Source organism: Chrysemys picta, chromosome 2, assembly GCF_011386835.1.
Source record: "Chrysemys picta bellii isolate R12L10 chromosome 2, ASM1138683v2, whole genome shotgun sequence".
Taxonomy (NCBI): domain Eukaryota; kingdom Metazoa; phylum Chordata; order Testudines; family Emydidae; genus Chrysemys; species Chrysemys picta.
Genome location: NC_088792.1, coordinates 253,999,724 through 254,021,298, shown reverse-complemented (window position 1 = coordinate 254,021,298; position 21,575 = coordinate 253,999,724). Strand labels below are relative to the sequence as shown.

The window sequence follows — 21,575 nt, the reverse complement described above, 5'->3', positions numbered from 1 at the left end:
CTTGCAATACCATAGAAAATAGCACTTTCTGTTGATGTACTCTTTGGCAAGGTGGTCTGGTGCCAAAATGAGGATATGTGTGTGGTCTATCATCCCACCACAGTTTGGTAACCCCATTGCTGCAAAACCATCCACTATGTTCTGCACATTGCCCAGTTCTTCATAGCAGGAGGTGATTAATGGCCCTGGACACTTGCATCAGAACAACCTCCACAGTGGATTTCCCAACTTCAAATTGATTCCTGACCGATCAGTAGCCATCGGGTGTTGCAAATTTCCACAAAGCAATCACCATTCGTTCTCACCGTCAGTGCAGATCTCACTTTGATGTAACTGTGCTGGAGGGCTGGGGTGAGCTCTGCACAGAGATCCAGGAATAAGGCCTTGTGCATCTGAAAGTGCTGCAGCCACTGCTTGTCATTCCAACCTGCATGAGTATGCAATCCCACCAGTCAGAGCTTGTTTCTTGGGCCCAGAACTGGTGCTCCACCATCTGCAGCTGCTCTGTGAATGCTGCCAACAACTTTGAATTATTTCTTTCTATGTCCCACAGCAAGAATCATCATGTTCCCTGCAGCTCCTCTGGCAACTCTGCAAATACTGCACGATCCGGCCCCCCATGCACACATCGCTCATCACAATAGTGCACAGCCGTGCAGGATCCAGGCTGCTGACAAAGATGGCAGACAGTGAGAAGGGATGCATAGGGTTGTGAGGAATTTTGAAAAGATGAAATTATTGGATGAAGAACACTGCATTATGGGACATTGAATTTATGTTCCTAGTCACCCCAGCGCAACTTGTTTCAGCCCCATCAGGCATTGCAAAATGTTCCCAAAACACCCTGCGCTAGTTAGTGGTGAGTTGCACAGTGGGATAGCTACCCACGGTGCACTGCTCTCTGCAGCAATGCAAGCGCTGCTAGTGAGGACGTGCACTGCCCACACAAGGAGCATAGTGTGGATGTGCAAAAGTGATTTAATTACTGCAGCACCTGTATGCTGACGTAAATTAAGTTTACATAATTTTATAGTGTAGTCATGGCCCTAGCAGTCTGGTGGCAAAACCAGAAATGGAACCCAGTTCTGCTCCCTAGGCCAGTGTGCCATCCACTAGGCTACAATGTCTTTTGAATGCTAGCTAAAGAGCATTACCTTTGCCAGTATGATAGGATGACTTTCACCACCTGCCCCTGGAGATCAGGGGTGAAATCTTGGCCCCCATTGAAGTCTATAGCAAAGCTTTCATTGACTCCAGTGGGGGAGGAAGGGGTGTGGATTTCACCCCAAATGTTTTGTGCGATGGACCTTAGCTTACATGATTAGTTTTCTGTACAATGGCAAGAGTCATTCTTTCTCCTTTTGTTTTACCACTTTCCTGTCATGAAAGGCTCAGGTTTATGAAAAAAACTGCCTGACGATTTTGAATCTATGTTCTTCAGCCCTCTTATTTTTTGCCTCCCACTATTGATTCAACATTGCTGAAAGTCTTTTCCTGTCAGAGTAGCAGCAGAAGACAGAAATTGAAGGAGTTTTGGTTTGGGCGAAACTGAGCTGCAATATACAATAGTTTCATTTAAATGCAAGTAAGATGGGATCATGGCCATTAGAATTTTCAGATTTGTCTCTTATGCCATTGTACTGTATATTAAAGTGGTTACTTCAATGTTCTATCAACAAAAATGGATTTTGATTGGCACCTACTTGTTCTTTGCTATCCTCTAAGCCCCACATTCACCCTGGTCACCAGATTTGTTCCTCAACTCTTTGGACCTGATCCAGAGCCCATGTTTCCATTGATTTCAATAAGTTATGGATTATATGCTTAATATTTTGTGTAATCAAAACATTTCAACTTTCAATTTTTTTGCAGGTATTCAATAAGTTTATTGTCTAATAATAAAAATATTGGGCCAAATTCCCCCATTATGGGACTCCAATGTAATGAGTAGAGTTGCATTAGGGATGAAGTTGATTCTTCGAATTTTTCAGTGTCAGAAATTAAAGCGAAGAAAACCCTGTTAATGTAGGTGAAATCCTGCCAAAGTCTTTTCGATTACAGCTACTTAAACTTGTACAAAACGTTAAAATGTTCTTGAGGTAATAATGAGTTAAATGTCAATGAAAACCAATACTGTATGTCTTAAAAGGAAAGCAGCAACCTCTTTGCAAAATCCAAAAATGTAACTTTTCAAATTTACTGAGCCAAACCTACAGCCCTGCAGATAAAATACTGGACTTTGCAAGTGAGCATCTTTCAAAATAAACTGAGAGACTAGGGGAAGAATAGTTTAGTTTGGTAAAGAACATTCAAGGTGTAGAATAGATGTAACTGGCAACGTTTGTAAAGTGTAGATAATGGAAGTGACTGTAAGAGAAGCAGGACTATTATCTGGCCTGGAAAAGATGCAATAAAAATAAGTTGATTTTTTCCAAAACCCGTATCTTCTGTACTTCTGCAGAGGGTTCTCCATTATCACTTTGGTTTTTTTCCATGATAAATTGTCAGGCCTGCTTGACAGGAATAAGGTGAGAATACTGAATTCTTTGAAATACTGCATTCATTCAGCAAACAATCACAGAAATATATGGTACTGTCAGTGCTATACCAAACATTTCTTATGACAGTTTTTCCAGGACAGCATTCCCGTGAAGACAACGGTCACCGTTTGCCATTAATGAATGTCTAAAAATTTTCTCTACACATCATGCTCATTTACTAAGCTGCCCAGGTTAAGGATGAGCAGATCATAAATACTGAAATGCCCAGACATGCATTTCATTAAAGGAGTGTGAAAGGGACCGCTGTAAATTTTGTCTCCGTATAAGACCAGATAAACATCAGTTGGAGTTTTAGTGCATTTTATTCTTGTAATTGAATTTCTTGTATCTGTATATCTTACTACATGTTGTGTTGTTTTAGGAAAGATCAGCTCACCACATCCAAATGTAATTAAAACTTTGGAATATCACATCAGGCAGCTGTTGTGTAGGTGCAGTATACTTTGCCTAGCAAAACTTTTGGAATCTGTTTTTCAGAATTTTTTTTTAAGAGTTTTTTTTTTTTAAAGTTTGTGTAATAGGTTCATATCTCTTTTGGCTTGAATCCTAACTCCCATTGACTTGAAGGGGACTATCTGTGAGAAGAAGGCAAGCTAGATTTGGCTCGTCACAGATACGATTAAGTTAAGGTATATAAAAGTAACCTCGTATTCATTGCATCGCCTGGATTGCTCCTGCCATGTCAGTGATTTAAGGCTTCCTGCTTTCTTAATCTTGTAAGCGAGGAATGTTGCTAATCTCTGAAGGTTACATGTACCACCATGTCCTGTTTGTCTACCTCATGGCTAGACTGGAAATAGCAGCACATAGGGGACAATTTTGTATGCTTCAACACCCAAATGGAGATTTAGGCATTCAATGTTCAAACAATTACAACAAAAAAATGCTAACAGTACAGTACTCTGTACCTGTTTATAACACACATTTTTCTCCTTCAAAATATAAATAATCACATAGCTGCTCAAGAGGGAGGGAAGGAAGTTTATTTTAGGAAACAAGTAAAATATGTGTACAGATGCAAATAATAAATTAAATAAATGGAGATATCCTATCTCCTAGAACTAGAAGGGACCTTAAAAGGTCATCAAGTCCAGCCCCCTGCCTTCACTAGGAACTGAGTACTGATTTTGCCCCAGATCCCTAAGTGGCCCCCTCAAGGATTGAACTCATAGCGCTGGGTTTAGGAGGCCAATGCTCAAACCACTGAGCTATCCCTCCTCCTCCATAATATGGAGGAATGCAATGTTTTTATGTGCGTTAAAGCAGGTTACACCTAGAGGATTGGCTTTCTGTTATCTATATCAGACCTACTACGCCTTGTTCATATCTAAAACTAGTTTAGGTTATTTATCAATTCAAGGACCATATCATCTCATTGGTATTCATGAATGGATTTAGATTTGTTGGGTCTGGCTGGGCACATGTGTGTTTGGGAGAATGGAGGGGAAGGTCTCTCCTTGTGATACTGGCTCCCTCAGCCTCTGTGCTTGTACCCTCCTCGTGGAGAGGGGTAGGGAATTGCTAGGCCCATGACATGACTTTGGGAGGAAAGGGAGGCCCGAGGAGCAGTGTGAGGGAAAGCCCCCTCCCTCCATAAGACTGGAATTTCCCTCCTTTGCACATCCCAGATTAACAGTGTTGAGAGGTTTCTCCTCCTGACTGTACCCACACTCCTCCCACAACAGGACAATCTGAATGAAATTCAGTGAGGTTCACCTTGCAGTGTTCTGGCAACTCTAACTGCTCCCAGGGCTATTTCTACATCAGAGTGTTATTCAATCCAGTGGGGAAAAGCTTAGCTTGGCGATTGACAGAGGGTAAAGCGTTTTCCAGTGTGTGAGGAAGGCATATTGTAGGCACTACTGGAATACAAATAATAAATGACAGATTGTGCCGACCAGAGTGTAAAAAGCCCTACTCTGTAGTTTTCTTGCCCAAACTCTTTAATCTTGTGGTTTACTCATGTGCACTAAAAGTAGGTCTTAGGGAGTCTTGATGAGAGCGTTGCAGGGCTGTTAGGCTTACTGAGTTAATTTTTCTAAAGTGCCTTGGGATCCATGACTGCAAGAAGCTCTAGAAGTGCATAATATTTGCTGTGAACAACTTCGGTTGCTTTTCCATACCACCAATGCAACCTGTAATGTATGTTAACTATACTGATAATAAGTAACCTGATATTTACCACACAGTTTGTATCATAGTCTTCACGCATTGACGTTGGGGCCAGATTCTGATCCCTGCACACAATGTGAATAAATTAGCTGTGTGTCAGACTTCTGGGGGCCGGCTGTATGGAGTCCTTTCCATCCAACCAGACTGAGGTGTGAGGAGCCACATACATTGAATCCTTTCTGTGGGTCTGTTCCTGTTCTGTCTTCAAAATGCTTGTTGCTGATGGAGCCCTGTGGATCACAGCCCCATTGCCTACAGGAGGGAGGCTTTTCCTTTGTGTGGGTTGTCTGCATCCTGCCCCTACCTACATAGCACAACCATACGAATTCTGCTGCTGCTTTGGAGAAAGAAGGGCACAGGATCTGGCCATAAATATGCGGGTTTTCCTGTGTACGCAAGTTTGCACCAGTTTAACTAAACCTATTTAAACACCGATTTTAGTTAAATCTGTACAACTGTGTGTGTAGACTGGGTCCAAGACTGTTAGCTTCTCTGGGCCAGGACAATTACTTATGCAACTATACATCAAGAAGCACACCTGTATGGCTTCAGAAATAATCTAGAAAGTGTAATTGTCCTTAAAAGCAAATCAAAGAAAAAGAAAAACAGGATCAAAGGAAAGCTTAAAAAAACAAAGACTACAAAGGCCCTTCATTTTTGTAATTTTGCTATATATTAGATGTAATGTTACAATTATGTTTTGCTGAGACCTAAGTATCACTTTCTGTCATGAGTATAGAAAAATAACTTTTGGACAATGTTAAAATAGTAGAATGTATAAAAGTATTGATAATTTAGCTGTTGGCTTTGGCTGGCATGCTATAAAACCATTCTTTTACATTCAGATTCAGTAACCATTGAAGTACTGACTGCATTTAGAGGCATTTCATTCTGGATGTTTTAGTCTAAAAATATAACTAGGATATATAAAGAAAGGGTTCTTGAAAAGAAACAGTTCTTGAGACAATAGAATTTATGAAGGCAACACAAGATGTATGGTTTGGTCTAAAATATTAATGCACATTGACGTACCTGTATAGGGATTTTGTTTGGTGCTATGACTGACAATAGAATAGTCTCTCTTTAGTACTCTGGCCAATACACATTCTGCTACATTGTGAAATTAGTCACAAAACAAATCTTTAAATGTTTCATCCTGTAACTGAGGACATTCAACTTCCTTGTCGGTATGCTTTAAAAAATAGATTTGTTATTTTAATCTTTCCTAGTTTGAGGGCAATACAACTTGAACTTAGATTTTTGTTTGGCATCTTGTAAAGTAAACAGGCACTTAGGATAGTGTGACTATATTAATATCTATATTACATATATTCCTATTCTGTTTTTAGGTTTGTCCCCATTTATGTTAGAGGCCGACATATGTATCCGGGTAAGAGAACTCAATACAAGCCAATGTAAAATTTGCCTTTAAATAACACAACACTGTTTTTTAAAATGAATATTTTTAAGATAATGTCAGATATCTCCAAATATAGTCTACAGCAGGGGTCTCAAACACGCAGCCCGCAGGATTATTTTCTGCGGCCCGCGAGCATCTCGCGGCCCCCCCGCTCTTCCCCAGCATTTACCTAGAGCGGCTCCAGCCCGACGTGCACCAGGGGCAGGGCAGGCTGCCTGCCTGCCTGCCCTGCCCCCGTGCCGCTCCGGGAAGCCAACGGAACCTGGGGAAGGAGGGGCGCAGGGGTGTGTGTGGTTGTTGCTTCAGGCACCGCCCCCAGCAGCTCCCATTGGCTGCGAATGGGGAACCGCGGCCAATGGGAGCAGCTGGGGGCGGTGCCTGAAGCAACAGCCACACATACCCCTGCGCCCCTCCTTCCCCAGGTTCCCTCGGCTTCCCGGAGCGGCGCGGGGGCAGGGCAGGCAGACAGGCAGGGAACCTGCCCTGCCCCCAGTGCGCGTCGGGCCGGAGCCCACCCCCCGAACCCCTCCTGCAGCCGAACTTCCTGCCCTGAGCCCCCTGCTGCACCCCATACCCCTCCTGCACCCCAACCCACTGCCCTAAGCCCCCTGCTGCACCCCTCCTGCACCCTGACCCCCTGCTGCACCCCAACCCACTACCCTGAGCCCCCTGCCACACCCTGCACCTGACCCCCTGCTGCACCCCTCACCCCTCCTGCACCCCACACCCCAACTCCCTGCCCTGAGCCCCCAACACACCCCTGGGGGCAGGGAGGGGGCAGAGTTGGGGTGGGGATTTCAGGGAAGGGGTTGGAATGGGGGCAGAGAAGGGGTGGGAAGAGGCAGGGCAGGGAAGGGACCTCATGGAAGGGGTGGAGCGGGGGCGGGGCCGAGGGCAGTGGTGGGGAGGTGTCAGTAAATGCGGCCCTTGGGCCAATATACTAGTCCTCATGTGGCCCTCGTGGTCATTTGAGTTTGAGACCCTGGTCTACAGCAAAAGAAAAATGGGGGCTGGGATGGGGACCCAAAGTGCAGTAATGTTTTTGAAGACTTACTTTATTCTGGGAAAGGCTATGGTGAAGAATCATGTTACCCCAGCAACATATTGAACACATTTGAATAATTTCAGGGGCCTGGTTCTGCACTCGTTCCCTCATGCTGGTACAGCTGAGAGTTGACTTGGGCCTATGGTTTAACTTACCTCACCATTTATATCACTCCTGAATTGGGCTGGGATATTTCCATCTGATGCTGCTCCCCACATACACAAGGTTGGAATTGTGCACAGATGCAGGCAGAACTGAAGGAAGGAATGTCTGGGGCTATGGTAACAGTACCTGATATTTTGGCACAAAAGTCAATGAATCAGAGATCAGGCTAGCCTGAAATACCCCGCACAACTAAGTAACCATCAAGTTTCCTCTGGCCAACTCTTGCATTTAGTCCCCTTCTGGTTTGGTGAAGGGATATTGCCTGCAATGGTTTCTCAAACAGTGAGGGAGTGGTAAATTCACACTAATAATAGTAATCCTCTTTCATAACAGGCTCAGTTCCTGAGCCAGAGCTACTGCTCTCACTTTCCCCCAACCTTTTAAGACTACAAGCTCTTTAGCACTTGCTATCTCTACAACAGCTTGTCTTAGTTTTTAATAGTTCAGTGGGGGAGGAAGAGGAGGCAGGGATAGAATGCTAGTGCAATTCTGGGTGCCACTGACTAGTGCATATAGCTGATTTTCTCACTCATAGTTGTTGCTATTCTCTTGGTCCTCATCCTCTTGGTGGTCAGCACCCCAGAGATAATCATCAGAACAGCAGCAACGAAAATTTAATTTCAGGCCCAATGTACTTAATTTGAAAAACAGCCAAAGCCGTTATCTTTGTCTTCTCTCTCTAGTCTGTTAGAGATCTGTACTGATTGTGGAATCACTGAGCTAATTTGCCAGAAAAGATGTACAGTGCAAGATAAAAATCCCTGCTCTGGGCTCACAGAGAACCTGGACAGGTTTATGTTGTTTGTTTGCTTTGAGCTATAAATCATCATGCAAGTTTCAGAGCAGACTCACAAAGAATAGCCATGAAAATCAAAAGTCTCTAGGCCACAATGAAAAATAAAAACAAGATTTTTATTAGTACTTTTTAACACCTCCACCCCTGTTTTCTACCAGCAGGAACCCCATCACTCTCCTTCCTACTTCTTTCCTCTGGATCAGCTGTTCAGTTTCTATTAGAAAGGAAATACTCAGTCAGAAGTTGTTAGGTTCTGTTTGAATTTTTCAGTGTAAAATTAAACCAAAGCAGCTGATTGAGCAATGGGGAAGTACTGACTGAATCTCTGATTTACGAGGGGAAGGAAGAAGATAAACTAATATTGGAGTGTGTGGCGCGGGGGCGGGGGGAGAATCTCCTAGACCACAAATCTTGATTAGCTAGAAACGCCACTGACATTGTTGCTATTTCTGCACAAAACTACTCAAAATGCTTTAAAATAAAACCGTGGTAAGTTTCTTTGGTTTTTGGAAGATCTTAAGTGATATTTTTGTTTCGTTTTTTTATTTTTCCTTTTCCCCAGTTTAGCACTATGCAGATTAACAGAACTATCACACAGCAAGAAGCTTGATTTACAAACAAGGAATTGTTTAAGCTAAACAGGTATTGTAGGCCAAATGGTGAAGGCATAGACTAGGAATTCATTGGGTTATCCTTGATCACGATCAAATCCTGCCAACTTCATGGCACCTTTGGCAGTTCCATTTCAGCTTATTGATAATGGCTAGGCAGGTAACATGTTATATTTATATCCACAGCTAGTCTGCAAAATATGCTTCTATTTCTGTTACCTCATCCTTTTCTCTCCACCTGTTTGTTGTATCTTGTCACTAAGACTGTAAGCTCTCTCGGGTAGGGCTGTTTTATTACATACTTGTACAGTGTCTTTATATTGGGGCCCTGATCCCTTATTGGGGCCTCTACGTGATATTGTAATACAAAATTTCAATCATCACTGAAGAGTTGGTTACATAAATAGTCTGAGCGCCCTAACGTGATAACCGGTAGGTGCTGTGTGGTTACTAAAACATGGTATTGCCATAGCAATATTTAGCAGTATCTATGTAACTCTGAACTTAGATTCAAGCACCTTTCAATTATACTGAGAAGTGACTTGTTTAATAATGATGACTAACCCTCAGAATGTTCCAAGGTTAACTTTGGAAAAGCTCTCCTAAAGTTTGGTTACTTACCCAAATCCAGTTGGATCTCTGAAGTTTTTGTTCTGCTCCTTTTCTGCATCCAATGCTCCAATTATGTCCTTCTCTCCTTTCCCAAATAACTCATTCCTGACCTTACTCAGTCCCTTCAACCCACCTGAGTACAAATCACCATTCTGGCTAATTCTTCTGAGCTAGACCGACTGGGCCTGATTCTGATCCTGTAAGTGGGGAGTAGCTCTGTGGAAATCAATGGAGTTACAATGGTGAAATACCCATGTAAATATAAATCCGAATCAGGCTCACTAACACTGCTATCTGACCTCTTTTCCTGCTTCAGCTTGCTTTACTTTTATTCTATCCTATCCTTATATTTAGGTTTCTGTCCAAGACAATTGGATCCCTCAAAAATATTCAATATGGGGGCTGAGGTTCAGGCTAGTTCTGATTAACTGCAAATTGGTTTCCCCATCCCTCTACTGCTTAGAGCAGCAACACCGTATGTTCCATGTAAACATTAAATCATAAACGGTTTCACTAATTAGAATTATAAAGGGGTGATAAATTGAGGGTGCTTCTTATTCATGGGCTAATAACTGTATAATGGGCCTAGCATTCTTGTCCAATATGAATCAACCTGAACTCTGTTGGCTTTTTCCAGAATATTTGGCTTTCTTCTCTCAGGACTTTAGGCCTGGGCCTGTCAACTTCCCAGGCAAAATTAAATTTCAGAGGAAGTAGGAAGTCTGGTACCCTGTGTCTTAACTGGTCCAATTACTGGTGGATCAGTAGACTTGGGACAAACAAAATTACATAAAATAATTAAACTCTGTCATAGAGGCCATGGAACTAACTTTAAACAGCATTTAGGCACCTAAAGATGCAGAGAGGCACCTAGTGGGATTTTCAAAATCATGCAAGCGCCTGGGAGTTAAGTGCCTAGGAGCTTTTGAAAATCCCAAAGGGTGCCTCTCTGCATCTTTAGGTGCCTAAATACCTTTGAAAAATCTGGCCCCATGTGCCTTCTTGAGCCTCAGGTTCCTGCCTTGCCTCCAGATCCGTTCTGTAGTGTCCATTGGGCTGGCCCAGCAGCTGTCTGGGAGAAAGTTGATGACAAATGGGGGGAAAAGGGGTAATCAAGCCAGTTTCGTCTGAGACAAGTACTAATTTTTTTTCTCTAAAATTCAAGGATCCATGTGAGCTTCAAGTAAATGAGAGGAGAATGCCGTTCATGAAAACTACAGTAGTCTTCTTTATCTTTTCTATTTCACTTGGATCCTCTGTTCAAAAGTCTTACTGGTATTTTGCTTAGCCTGTGCATGTTTCTTGGATGAAACTTCACACTTACATTAATTTTCCTGTCATCAAAATTTGGACCAAAAATATGAATATCATTCTGTGCATAGCTCTTAAACTGATGGCTTAGCAGCCATTTCTAAAGAATGCCTGGATAGTGTAAAAACCCATTCTGTTTATATGCTAATAATTAGCAGTAAGCTGTTCACCTGTTAATACATTTGTTATTTCATGCTTGCAAAAGAACGACCTGGTATTTAAAACATGTTTACTAATGTCTCATTAATCTACCCATTGTAAAGTTAAATATTCACTTTTGACTGATCTCATTTACAGGGTGGCTATTGCTGCACTGGTTCTTGTGACAAGATACCATCTGATTTCTTGGAAAGATTCAGGATCTCCAGCTGGATCTGTGAGTGAACTTTTATAGTCTGTAGGATATTACTTATTAAAAAGTAAACCAGAAAAAGAAAACTAGCTGCTTACAATATAAATAGATTGCTGCTTAGTGCTGTTTCTGTGATTTCCCCCCCCACCCCCCTCTTTTTAGTGGCTAGGAACTGTCTTCATTTTCAGAGCACTGGGCAAGGGCCCAATTGACTATCAATCCATAGTTAAATTGCTGATTGGGAAGGGAAGAGAGCCCGCCCTTCCCCCAACCAGCTTGATAGCTTTCTTATTTTTAATTCCCATTCCAAGGTGATCTTCCTGCAGAGACGCCACTTAGGGAGAAGTTTTATTTGGCTTCCTGTGACATACAGCAAAGACTTAAGAGATTTTGAAATGATCCTTGAAACTAGCTGGCTGCTTCCTGAAAGCAAGCAATACATTTTCTTAATCACAATCAACATTTTCCTCACTTGACATATAAAACCTAGCTGTAAGTTAAGAAAAAAAATTATTTGTTTTGGAATCTGGCCCTACCTTTATAGTTTTTCTTAAAATTTAGCCTTTTGAAATTCCATGGCTGTATAATTAGTATATTAGCATAATCAAAACTAGATTCCCGATAAAGACAGGAGCATCATTATCATCATAAATAAATGACTGAAGTCAAAAGCAGCTTCTTAAGATAAATAATGTCGCAGTATACAGAATAAAGAATGTTCATTTCTTTGAACTGTTTTCCCATGAATTAAACACACACTCTGGGCCAAATTCCAAGGTCCTTAGTCAATTTTTACTCTGCTTCACTCAAGCAAACTCCTTTTGACTCCTCTTGCGTAATGTCTGCACAAAAGACCTGCTTGTTTGGGTTTTTTGATTTTTGCATTGTGGCAATTTCAATGTGATTTACTAATGAGTACTGAATATTACCGAGGGCCATAGAATGAAAGAAACAGTATCTTTTTCTTTCTACTTGGTCATACTACATACTGTACTTACAGTTTCTGGAACAACGACAAAGTAACAAAACAAAATGTTTTCGTTCGTATAGTATATACATATAATTTTGCCATAAAATATGTTTGGGTCAAGTTTAAATGTCAGCATTAGCAGATGCTCTTAGCAGCTGTTTTGATTTTATAGATTTCGTAGTTTAGCTCTCATGCATAACGTATTACTGGAAATTACCTGTGCAAAAATGGTGTGCTAGTGGACATGAAGCAGCTCATTAAGGTTAGCCATTTGGGTTGTGCCTGAGCCCTGGTCTACACTACAAAATTATGTCAGTATAACTACATCTCTCAGGGTCTGGGAAAATCCACACCCTTGAACGACACAGTTATACCAACCTAACTCCTACTGTGGACAGCGTTATGTCGATGGGAGGGCTTCTCCTGTTGATACAGCTACCGCCCCTTGGGGAGGTGGAGTTCCTCCGCTGATGGGAGAAGCTCTCCCGTCAGTGTAGGTAGTGTCTTCACTAAGTGCTACAGCAGTGCAGCTGCACCGGTACCGCTATGCCACTGCAGCACTGTTAGTGTAGATAAGCCCTAAGGTTGCCTAAAGGAACACCACTTGCATAGCTAAGTTGCTTTATTTTGACTGCATGGGCAGCACTGGAAGACATAAGAAGCATTCAGAACAGGAAGTTGCAGAAGGAACAATGTCAGTGTATATGAACGGATGATATAAACACAAGCTGTGCTAGCATGTTGTGTTACAGGTGTGAGGATTGTCACCTGTCTCAGTTTATTTGGTAAATTGATGTCCATTGGCAGTTTAGATGACTAGTGGTTTAAGTGATTGTAAGCAAGAGGAGTTCTCACCCAGTTCTTCATACAGGTTGTGTTTACACCAGTGGTCACCAACCAGTCTATCGCAATCGACTGGTTGATCCTGGAGCCTCTGCCAGTCGATCGTGATCTCTGGCCGCTAAAAGTCTGGTGGCGCAGCGGGGCTCAGGCAGGCTGCCTGCCTGCCCTGACCTCATGCCATTCCCAGAAGCGGTCAGCTGCTGCACATCTCTGCAGTCCCTGGGGGAAGGAAGCTCTGCATGCTGCTCCCGCCCCCCACCAGCCAATGGGAGCTGCAGGGATGGCACATGGGGACAGTGCACAGAGACCCGCTGCCCCGCTCCCTCCACCCCAGGGGCCGCAGCGATGTGCCAGCAGCCAGCCGCTTCCAGGGGCGGCGTGAGGCCAGGGCAGGCAGGCAGCCTGCCTGAGCCCCACTGTGCCACTGACCGGGAGCCACCTGTGGTAAGCGCCTCCGGGCCGGAGCCTGCACCTCGCACCCCCTCCTGCACCCCAACCTCCTGCCCCAGCCCAGAGCCCCCTCCTGCAGCCAAACTCCCTCCCAGAGCCTGTACCCCTCACTCCCTCCTGCACCCCTGAGCCCACTCCTGCACCCCAACCCCCTGCCCCAGGCTCAGCCAATGTACACCCCACAGTTGAGAATGTTATACTGATTTGTGACAATCCCTGAAGGATTTTGGATCTATAAACCACAAATGACACTAATAAAAAGTAAGTCATGAAATGTCCAATGGATTCTATGAGATTAGGTGCAGTGTGACCATATGGCCCCTGAACCCAAACTCCCTCCCAGAGCTTGTACCCCTCACTCCTGCACCCCAACCCCCTGTCTCAGCTCGGTGAAAAGTGAGTGAGGGTGGGGAGAATGAGCAACGGAGGGAGGGGGAATGGAGTGAGCGGGGCGGGGCCTCGGGGAAGGGGTGGAGTAGATCCTGGGTTGATCTTAAATTCAAAAACTGATCTTGTGTTGGAGACCACTGGTCTACACTATGGAGCCTATGTTGGCATAGCCCTCCAGTGAAGAGGCATCCTACACAAACAGAAGGAGTTTTTCTGTCATTGTAGGAACATCATCTCCCTGAATGACATTAGTGACATTGACAGAAACACTCTTTCATCAGCATAGCTGCGTCTACGGGGGATGGTGGGGGTGTCGACATAGCTATTGTTGGTCAGGGTGTGTTTCTTTTCACACCCCTGACTGATGTGGCTATACTGATATAACTTTTGAGTGAAGACCAAGCCAAGTACACACACATTTGATCTTGTCCCAACTATCCACTATCCCATGGTTTGCCTTTATTGTGATCTTAAATAACAGCAAAACCATAAACCTCAGCCTAAGCATTCTCCTGAGCTTTGTTGTTCATAGGTAAGGCTGCGAGTTTTTCACAGAGGTCACGGAAATCAAGGATTCCGTGACTTTCTGGGACCTCCGTGATTTCTGAAGGGGTGCTTACCTCGGGGGGGCTCCCTGGAAGCGGCGACATCCATCAACTCCTAGGTTGAGGTGTGGCCAGGCAGCAATGTGTGCTGCCTCTCTCTGTAGGCACCGCCCCTGCAGCTCCCACTGGCCATGGTTCCTGCCCAATGGGAGCTGTGGAGCCGGCGCCCAGGGTGGAGGCAGCACGCAGAGCTACCTGGCCATGCCACCGCCTAGAGAGGCTGAGGGAGGGGAATGTCACTGCTTCTCGGGAGGCGCGGAACCAGGTAGGGAGCCTGCCAGCCCGGCCAACTGCCCCTCCCCAGCACCAGTGGGGGTTGTGCCCCCAGGCCACTTCCCCCCAGCACCTGTGGCAGCCCCATGCCGCCTCCTCCCATCCAAGGTTTAGCCAGGGGTATATAATACAAGTTATGGACAGGTCACGGGCTGTGAAGTTTTGTTTACTGCCTGTGAGATGTCCATGACTTTTACTAAAAATACCCGTGACTAAAATGTAGCCTTATTGATGATAATCCCTGCAGAATTCTCTGTTCTTTCTGCCAAAGAAACACCCAAACCCTTTTATACATCTGGGTTAGAGCTAATAGTATTCACCTGCATGGGCGTCACATGAACCGCCGGCTGAGGGAGGCTAGCCCCAGCCCCACCCCTTCTGCCTGAGGCCCCTCCCCTTCCATGCCCCCCACTGGAGAGCAGGAGTCCCTCCCCCCCACTGCAGTCAGTGGCTCCCAACCCAGGCTAGCTCCCCCCAGTCCTGGAGCGAAGGGAGAGCAGGCAGTGCGGCTATAGCCTCCCTAACCCTGGAGCACCATGAGGTTAGGCGGGCAGTGCAGCCGCAGCCCTGGAGTGCCGGGAGGGCAGGCGCGCAGCCCGAGCCAGGGCCACCCTACAGGGACACTGGACTCCAGCCACAGAGTGGGAAGCAGGAGGACTTGGGGGTGGAACATGGGCGGGGCCATGCCTGGCTGTTTGGGGAGGCACAGCCTCCCCCAGCCTATGTTATCCGCTGCCCATGCCCACCTGCTCTGACATCAGTGAATCAGCAAAAAAGCTCTGCTTTATTGTTAACAAATATGTAGGGTCTTGGAATCTGGCACCCTGTTGAAATAGTATTCAATACATATTTCCATTCATTTATATATCCCCTGTAGTATAACCTTTCTTAACCTTAATAATTTGGTATCATAATTGGGCAGCTGTGATTTCTAAATTAAATTCAAGATTAAGATGTGGTACTAACAATATTTTAACATTTGTGTGTACCAAAAGTTGGATGATTTCATTTAGAAGCAAGGCAGACCATTCACTACATAAGTTAAGTTTGCAAGATTTTTTATGGAGTCGGAAGCAAATATAACTTGAAGTATGCAGCCAATATGTCTGTTTTAGGAAGAAACTTAGCTCCAGTGCCCTTTGTTGTAGCTCTTAGGAATCGTATTCAAAAGAACTGCACTTTCCCAATTATTTTCAGTTCTCCCAACCTTTATGCTTCCATGGCTTGCCCTAAGGTGCATACTAGGGAAGATGAAAGGGACACTGTTCGCACGGATCTGCTATTTTTCTGTATTAATTGGAATCTTCTTAGTGTATGCGGAATGTGCCTCAGGTGTCCTATGACCAGGATTCATCACTGAATTTGGGCCGCTGGTTGGATCATTAGCTTCCCCAACCCGGCCTGGTACTGATGGGGAATGCGACATGAACACTGATCCATGCCCCCCATTAATTGGAATAAATGGAGGCATCTAGCCCGAGTCCCACATATGGGCAGTGCAGAGGCATGCCGCTGCAGTAAGTGCTCTAGCTAGCATAGCAACTGCGCCACTACTAAAATCTCAGCCTGTCTTTCTGATGTTTCCTTGTGGATGTCTGTCAGCTGAAGCTCCATGTGGCTAAAACAGAGTTATTAATATTTCCCTCCATGCTCTTCCTGCTACCTCTGTGACCATTCTCAGGGTACCCTGGACTGTGATTCACCTTGTTATCCCCTGTCTCCAGCATGAGGGAAGCCACCAGCCTGTTAGCCACCCAAGCACTCTCCTCTAGGCTATGCCAGCCCTTACTTTGCAGCATTCCCCTGTAGAGTCCAACTCGTTATCCATTGAACACTCACAGAAATACCTGCTCTGCTTTCCCCCTAGGTAGCCACATGACCCTCAATACATAAATTCATCAAATTCTACCAATTAGTCATCCAATTATTAGCAATGACATTTTGGGGAAGAAATCTTCTCCATATCTTAGTGCCCAGGGGAAGGAGGAGAATATATATAAACAATATATCTCATTTTGGATGTCCATATTTCAAGGATGATCCTGCTTCCCATTGTGGAGGCATACCTCTATGAATGTCCCATTGTAACAGATCTGTGGACCTTAGCACAAGGAAGAAAAGGAAAATTCTCTGTTTTCCTGAAAAATGTCTTTCTTTGAATAATAAGGTCCATAAATCTGGCCCATGCTGGAGAGAAATGGAACATCCACAAGAGAGATGGAAATTGACCTCCAGAGATTTCATTACGGGGAATTTCTCATGCTCTGTCCTAGGAGAAATTGTTGTGCTTTCCACTCAAAATATATTGAACACAATCTGTAATTTGGAAAGTGGAATTTAATTAGTCGGGATGTGAAAGTTATCTCAACTGGAGGGAACTTTGTGGGGGCAGGGCATTTCTCTGCTGCCACTAACAAGTCTATTTCTGTATCCAACCTGCAAGCAAGATAATGTACTATTGTAATGGATCTGTGGACCTCTTGGAGAAAGGACATTTTCAGATAAGTACTGACTAGGAGTTCTAGAACTAGGAGTTCTAGATAGGAGTTCTAGAAGTACTGACTAGGAGTTCTAGATAGTTTTGAAATTCTGTTACGTTTATCAAATCATTTCAGTGCCTTAAATACTTTATTTTCAGGGTGATCTTTCCTTTGGAAAGATTATTGGGATTTCTGCTGTTTAGTTATAGTATTTTGTAAAGTGAGGGTTTGTTCTAGGTATTAAGAAGCAGGGAGCATGGGGAGGTATTTGTATGGATCTTACAAATTATTCAGCATTTCACAAGGCCCCAAGTCTTGCTCCCATTGTTTTCAATGATAAAACTTCCATTGATTTTCAGTGATGCAGGATCAGAGCCATAATGTGGCCTTAAGTGATTTTCTCCTCCCCTTCTCCCAAACCCCAGACATTCATAGTTTTAAGTCCTATACTTATGGTAGATATTTTACCTAAATTATGTCATGTGTGGTGATGGTAGGTCTGTATTTTGTGTAGGTGCTTGTACTGGAAAACAAGATAAGGCCAGATCCAAAGCTCGTGTAAATCAATGTAGCTCCATTGACTTCAAAGGGATTCCCAAACTGCCATTTGATTGATCTACACTGATTCACATCAGCTGAGGATCTAGCCCATAGATTTTGTTGTTATCTCTTTATTAAACTGCTGGATAAGCTATCTCTATACTCACTTGTGAGCACAGGTCCACCTGCTGAGACTGGTGATTGTAGTATATTTTAAATACCGGTAATTTAATTCTTCTATTTGCTCAGATCAAGAAAATAAAATCCCACCCATCTGTTTAATAAACACTTTTATTTTACAACGGGTAAGAGTCAGATCTCTCATGGAACAGAAGGCTCTAATTCAGTTGACTACAACATGTAATACAATTTTGAGGACCCATAAATACTTAAATGGGATACATGTAATGACATCAATTCTGGCCTAATGGGATACAGAGAGAAATATAACTATTATAGTCTTTGGGGGATGGTGTTTGCAATTTCATTGCAAACAATTGCATTTTTATCTTCCATTAATATTCTCTGAATGTGCTGGTGGAATCAAAGTTTTCTGACAAAAGGGAGAATGCATTCTCTACGCCTCTGCAATGCTCAAAGACATATTTTAAAATAACTTTTAAGAGAAGGCATGGTTTGATCTTCAGAAAAAGCTTTTCTATTATACTGCAGTGATTGAAATGTATATAGCAAGGGCACATTCACTAGGTTAACTCGATCTTAAACTAATATTTCACAGCTGTTTGAGAGTTATTAAAAACTCTCTTTCAAGACCAAGAAGAGATTCAGGTCTGAAGTGTAGCAAATCAGTCAGATGAGCATGACAGAAGGGTAATATTAACTGGACAGTCTCCTCGGTGTTAGGTTAATTTATTTTCAAATAGGTACATGCAGACCTGTATCCAGTGGAGTTCTCCTCCATTCCCAATCAGCCTCAATGCATACTTTAGGCACTGAGATTAAAGGAATCTTTTTTTCTGCTCAAGACCCAATCAGTAATTTTATCTCCCACCCATGAATAGTTTAAACACACAAAACCAGAATCTCACCGGAGGGCAGGGTATAAAGGTACCTTTTTGCAACCTTTCCATTCCTCTGGTGTTGGGGGCTGCTGGGATGGTTTTGATCTCCATTACAAAATAGATCTTCTTCAGCACCCCTATAACTTGTGCTGACAATAATGGCTTCCTGTGGGCTGTTCCGTTGGCCTAAGATTGCCATTATTCAGCATGTTCTAGCCATGTTCCTTACTTCCTGGCACATCTTCAGGACACCCTCTTGCCAGGGGGCCAAGAGTGAGTGATGTACAGCTGGCTTTATGCCTCCCAGGAATTCCTCTGTGCGAGGGGAATCCCAAACTGGCCATATTAGCCAGCTGTCCTAGACACTGTAGCTGCCTTTGTTGATATCTCCATGAACAAAACCATTTGCTTTTAGGAAACCAAACACAACACTGATATGCTGCCATTATTTTAATTAAGGGCCCCTCCAATAATCCCCCCGCCCTTATCTTGTGTTAATAGTTGAGTACGAAGTGTGCATACATTTACAAAGAGAAGGGCTTGGGAAATCAATTGATTTGTTTTCATATTTATGCTTGCCCAAATAGTCACTTTGGCTGCTGTGGGATCCCCAGTCTCTTTGTTATCGTGGCAGGAGTAATAAGGTTTTGTTGTCCTGGTTATGTGAATTAAGGACAGTAGAACTGTACTTGGCATTTTATGATGGAGGGACTCGCCCTCAACTAAGTAATACTCGCTAGGCAAGGGACATGGGTTCCAAAGCCTAGTGAATGAGAGAGGCTGGGGGCAGGTATGTGTGCCTGGCAGTGTGGGCCCCTCTTCTGAGGGCCCTAAACACAACTTTGACTTCTCCTCTTGCCACTGTGTAATAACAGAGCTAATTTTGACTCTATTAGGAGTCTTGTTACATGCTGCAGCACTGAAATCACTGATACCTAGTTCTAAGCATTAGACCTATTTTGGGCTAGTAATGCACCAGTGTGTGTGGGGCGGGGCGCTGAAGACATATTGGTGAGTGACTAGCAGGACAGCTAGCAGAGAGGAGCAGCTAGCAGGACGGTTAGCAGGGTGTTGAGCTGCCAGCAGGACGGCTGGTGGGGAGGAGCAGCTCACGGTGAAGACTGCAGCAGAACCCCACGGAGAGGCGTGGCAATCAGCCGTCGACACAAGCAGCGGAGCATGTAAGATGCCCCTATACCTCCCCCCCCCCCCCCCTCCACCCAGGCTGGGAAGTAAACTCTGCAGAGGAACTTCTGAACTCTGGGGATCTGCACTGACTAAGGACAGAAACTGTGGGAGGGATGACTTTGGGTTGCTGGACTCAAGAACCAAAGGGAAAGGACACAGCCCAATCTGCTTGAGGGTGGGTCTTCTAGTTCATGAACCCTAGTTGTGGTGTTTTCCCAATTTAATGCTGAGTTGTTTACCTCATGTTATTAAAGATTTTTGCTACGCCGAGCCCCTGTGCTTGCGAGAGGGGAAGTATTGCCTCTTTGAGGCACCTAGAGGTATGCATATAATTTTCCCAGTCACTGGGTGGGGTCTTGAGCCGGTTTTGCATTGTATTGTTGAAAGGGAACCCCTAATAATAAATGGAGATATACCTATCTCATAGAACTGGAAGGGATGGTCATCAAGTCTAGTCCAGTGCCTTCACTAGGCAGGACCAAGTACAGGTTTTTGTTGTTGTTTTGTATTTTCCCCCAGATCCCTAAATGGCCCCCTCAAGGATTGAGCTCACATCCTTGTGTCTAGCAGGCCAATGCTCAAACCACTGAGCTATCCCTCCCCTCTATGTACTGAACCCGGCCCTTGCTGCTGTCAACTCGGCCTGGCAGAAGGGTTGCATCTACATTTCACTCATTTTGTTTATCTATTCACATGTGCAAGGAAGTCTTAAAAGGGAGGCATGTCAACAAAATGTATTTGTCTAATTATTTAAAAATCTACACAAAGTTACTTTAAGTATCTGCTTGTACCTCTTTTCCTATGAGATACATAGCAGTTACGATGCAGGTTAGATGAGTGACATTTCATTATAATGCTTATTCTGAAGGGATCACTCAGTGGAGGTAATTAATGGCTTGAGAATGACATTTAAACATATATTTGATACTTTTTCTAGAGTTAGGACAAAATTATGCAATTTATTCATTTTGATTAAATCTTTTAGCTTGCAACTGGCTTCAGATTTGCATAAACTCCATAGCTGATTAAAAGAACCTCACTGTGCTAAAGAGATCAAACAAACGAAAATCAGGATTTCCCCCCACATTTCTCACCCTCGGTATACCGTCTGATTTCCATAGAAGATTTGTCATTGTTCAAGAACATACATTGTATTACCAGATCTATAATTAATGACAACTCAGTAGAATAGTGTCAAACCTGACAACATCTCATTTATTTGAAATGTTAGTGCTTCTGATAAAAATGGAAAGTCCTGACCGCAGTGGGGATTTTTTAGACCATGCACATTTCTCTTTGTTCTAAGTACCTTCTGGGGAAAGTTGAACTTTTGGTTGAGCCCCTCCCTGATGAGATTCAAATGGAGAACACAAGTCAAAGTAAGGAACATTCACACCTCTTCACTTCAGTCAGCCAGATAAATTGCTCTGTTTCCCAAAATGTTTATTATGAGGGAGGTGGCAGCATTAAAGACACTGAAGGACACCTTCAATGTCAAAGGAAGGAACATATCCAGTAAGTTTCAGGCCCAAGAAGCAGAAGACACACAATTCAGAACTGTGACTAAAAACAAATTGCAAATGCTTTTAGGTATATGGGAAACTTGCATTCTGTCACTTCCTAGGAGCATATGGGAGGCATTGCATAATGGTGATAGTTCAGTTGTCTGCATAGGGGCATGGTGACAAACAGAGGAGGTTTGCGTTATATGCTTTGTTGGTCTATTTTAAAAATATATTAGCAGCTAATGTTTAACCCTAGGAGAAGGA

At 43.7% G+C, this 21,575-nt stretch overlaps 2 protein-coding genes across 2 annotated transcripts in view; both read left to right on the top strand.

Annotated features, from left to right (window-relative positions):
- The window catches only part of NCALD (neurocalcin delta), a 226,808-nt gene that overhangs the window by 56,211 nt on the left and 149,022 nt on the right, over positions 1-21,575 (top strand). The window contains exon 2 of the mRNA XM_024109431.3: positions 10,991-11,069. The gene's annotated coding sequence lies outside the window, so the exon portion shown is untranslated. The remainder of the gene's footprint in view (positions 1-10,990; positions 11,070-21,575) is intronic.
- Positions 1-21,575, top strand: part of LOC101933747 (uncharacterized) — a 159,511-nt gene that overhangs the window by 104,910 nt on the left and 33,026 nt on the right. The gene's annotated exons all lie outside the window — the stretch shown is intronic.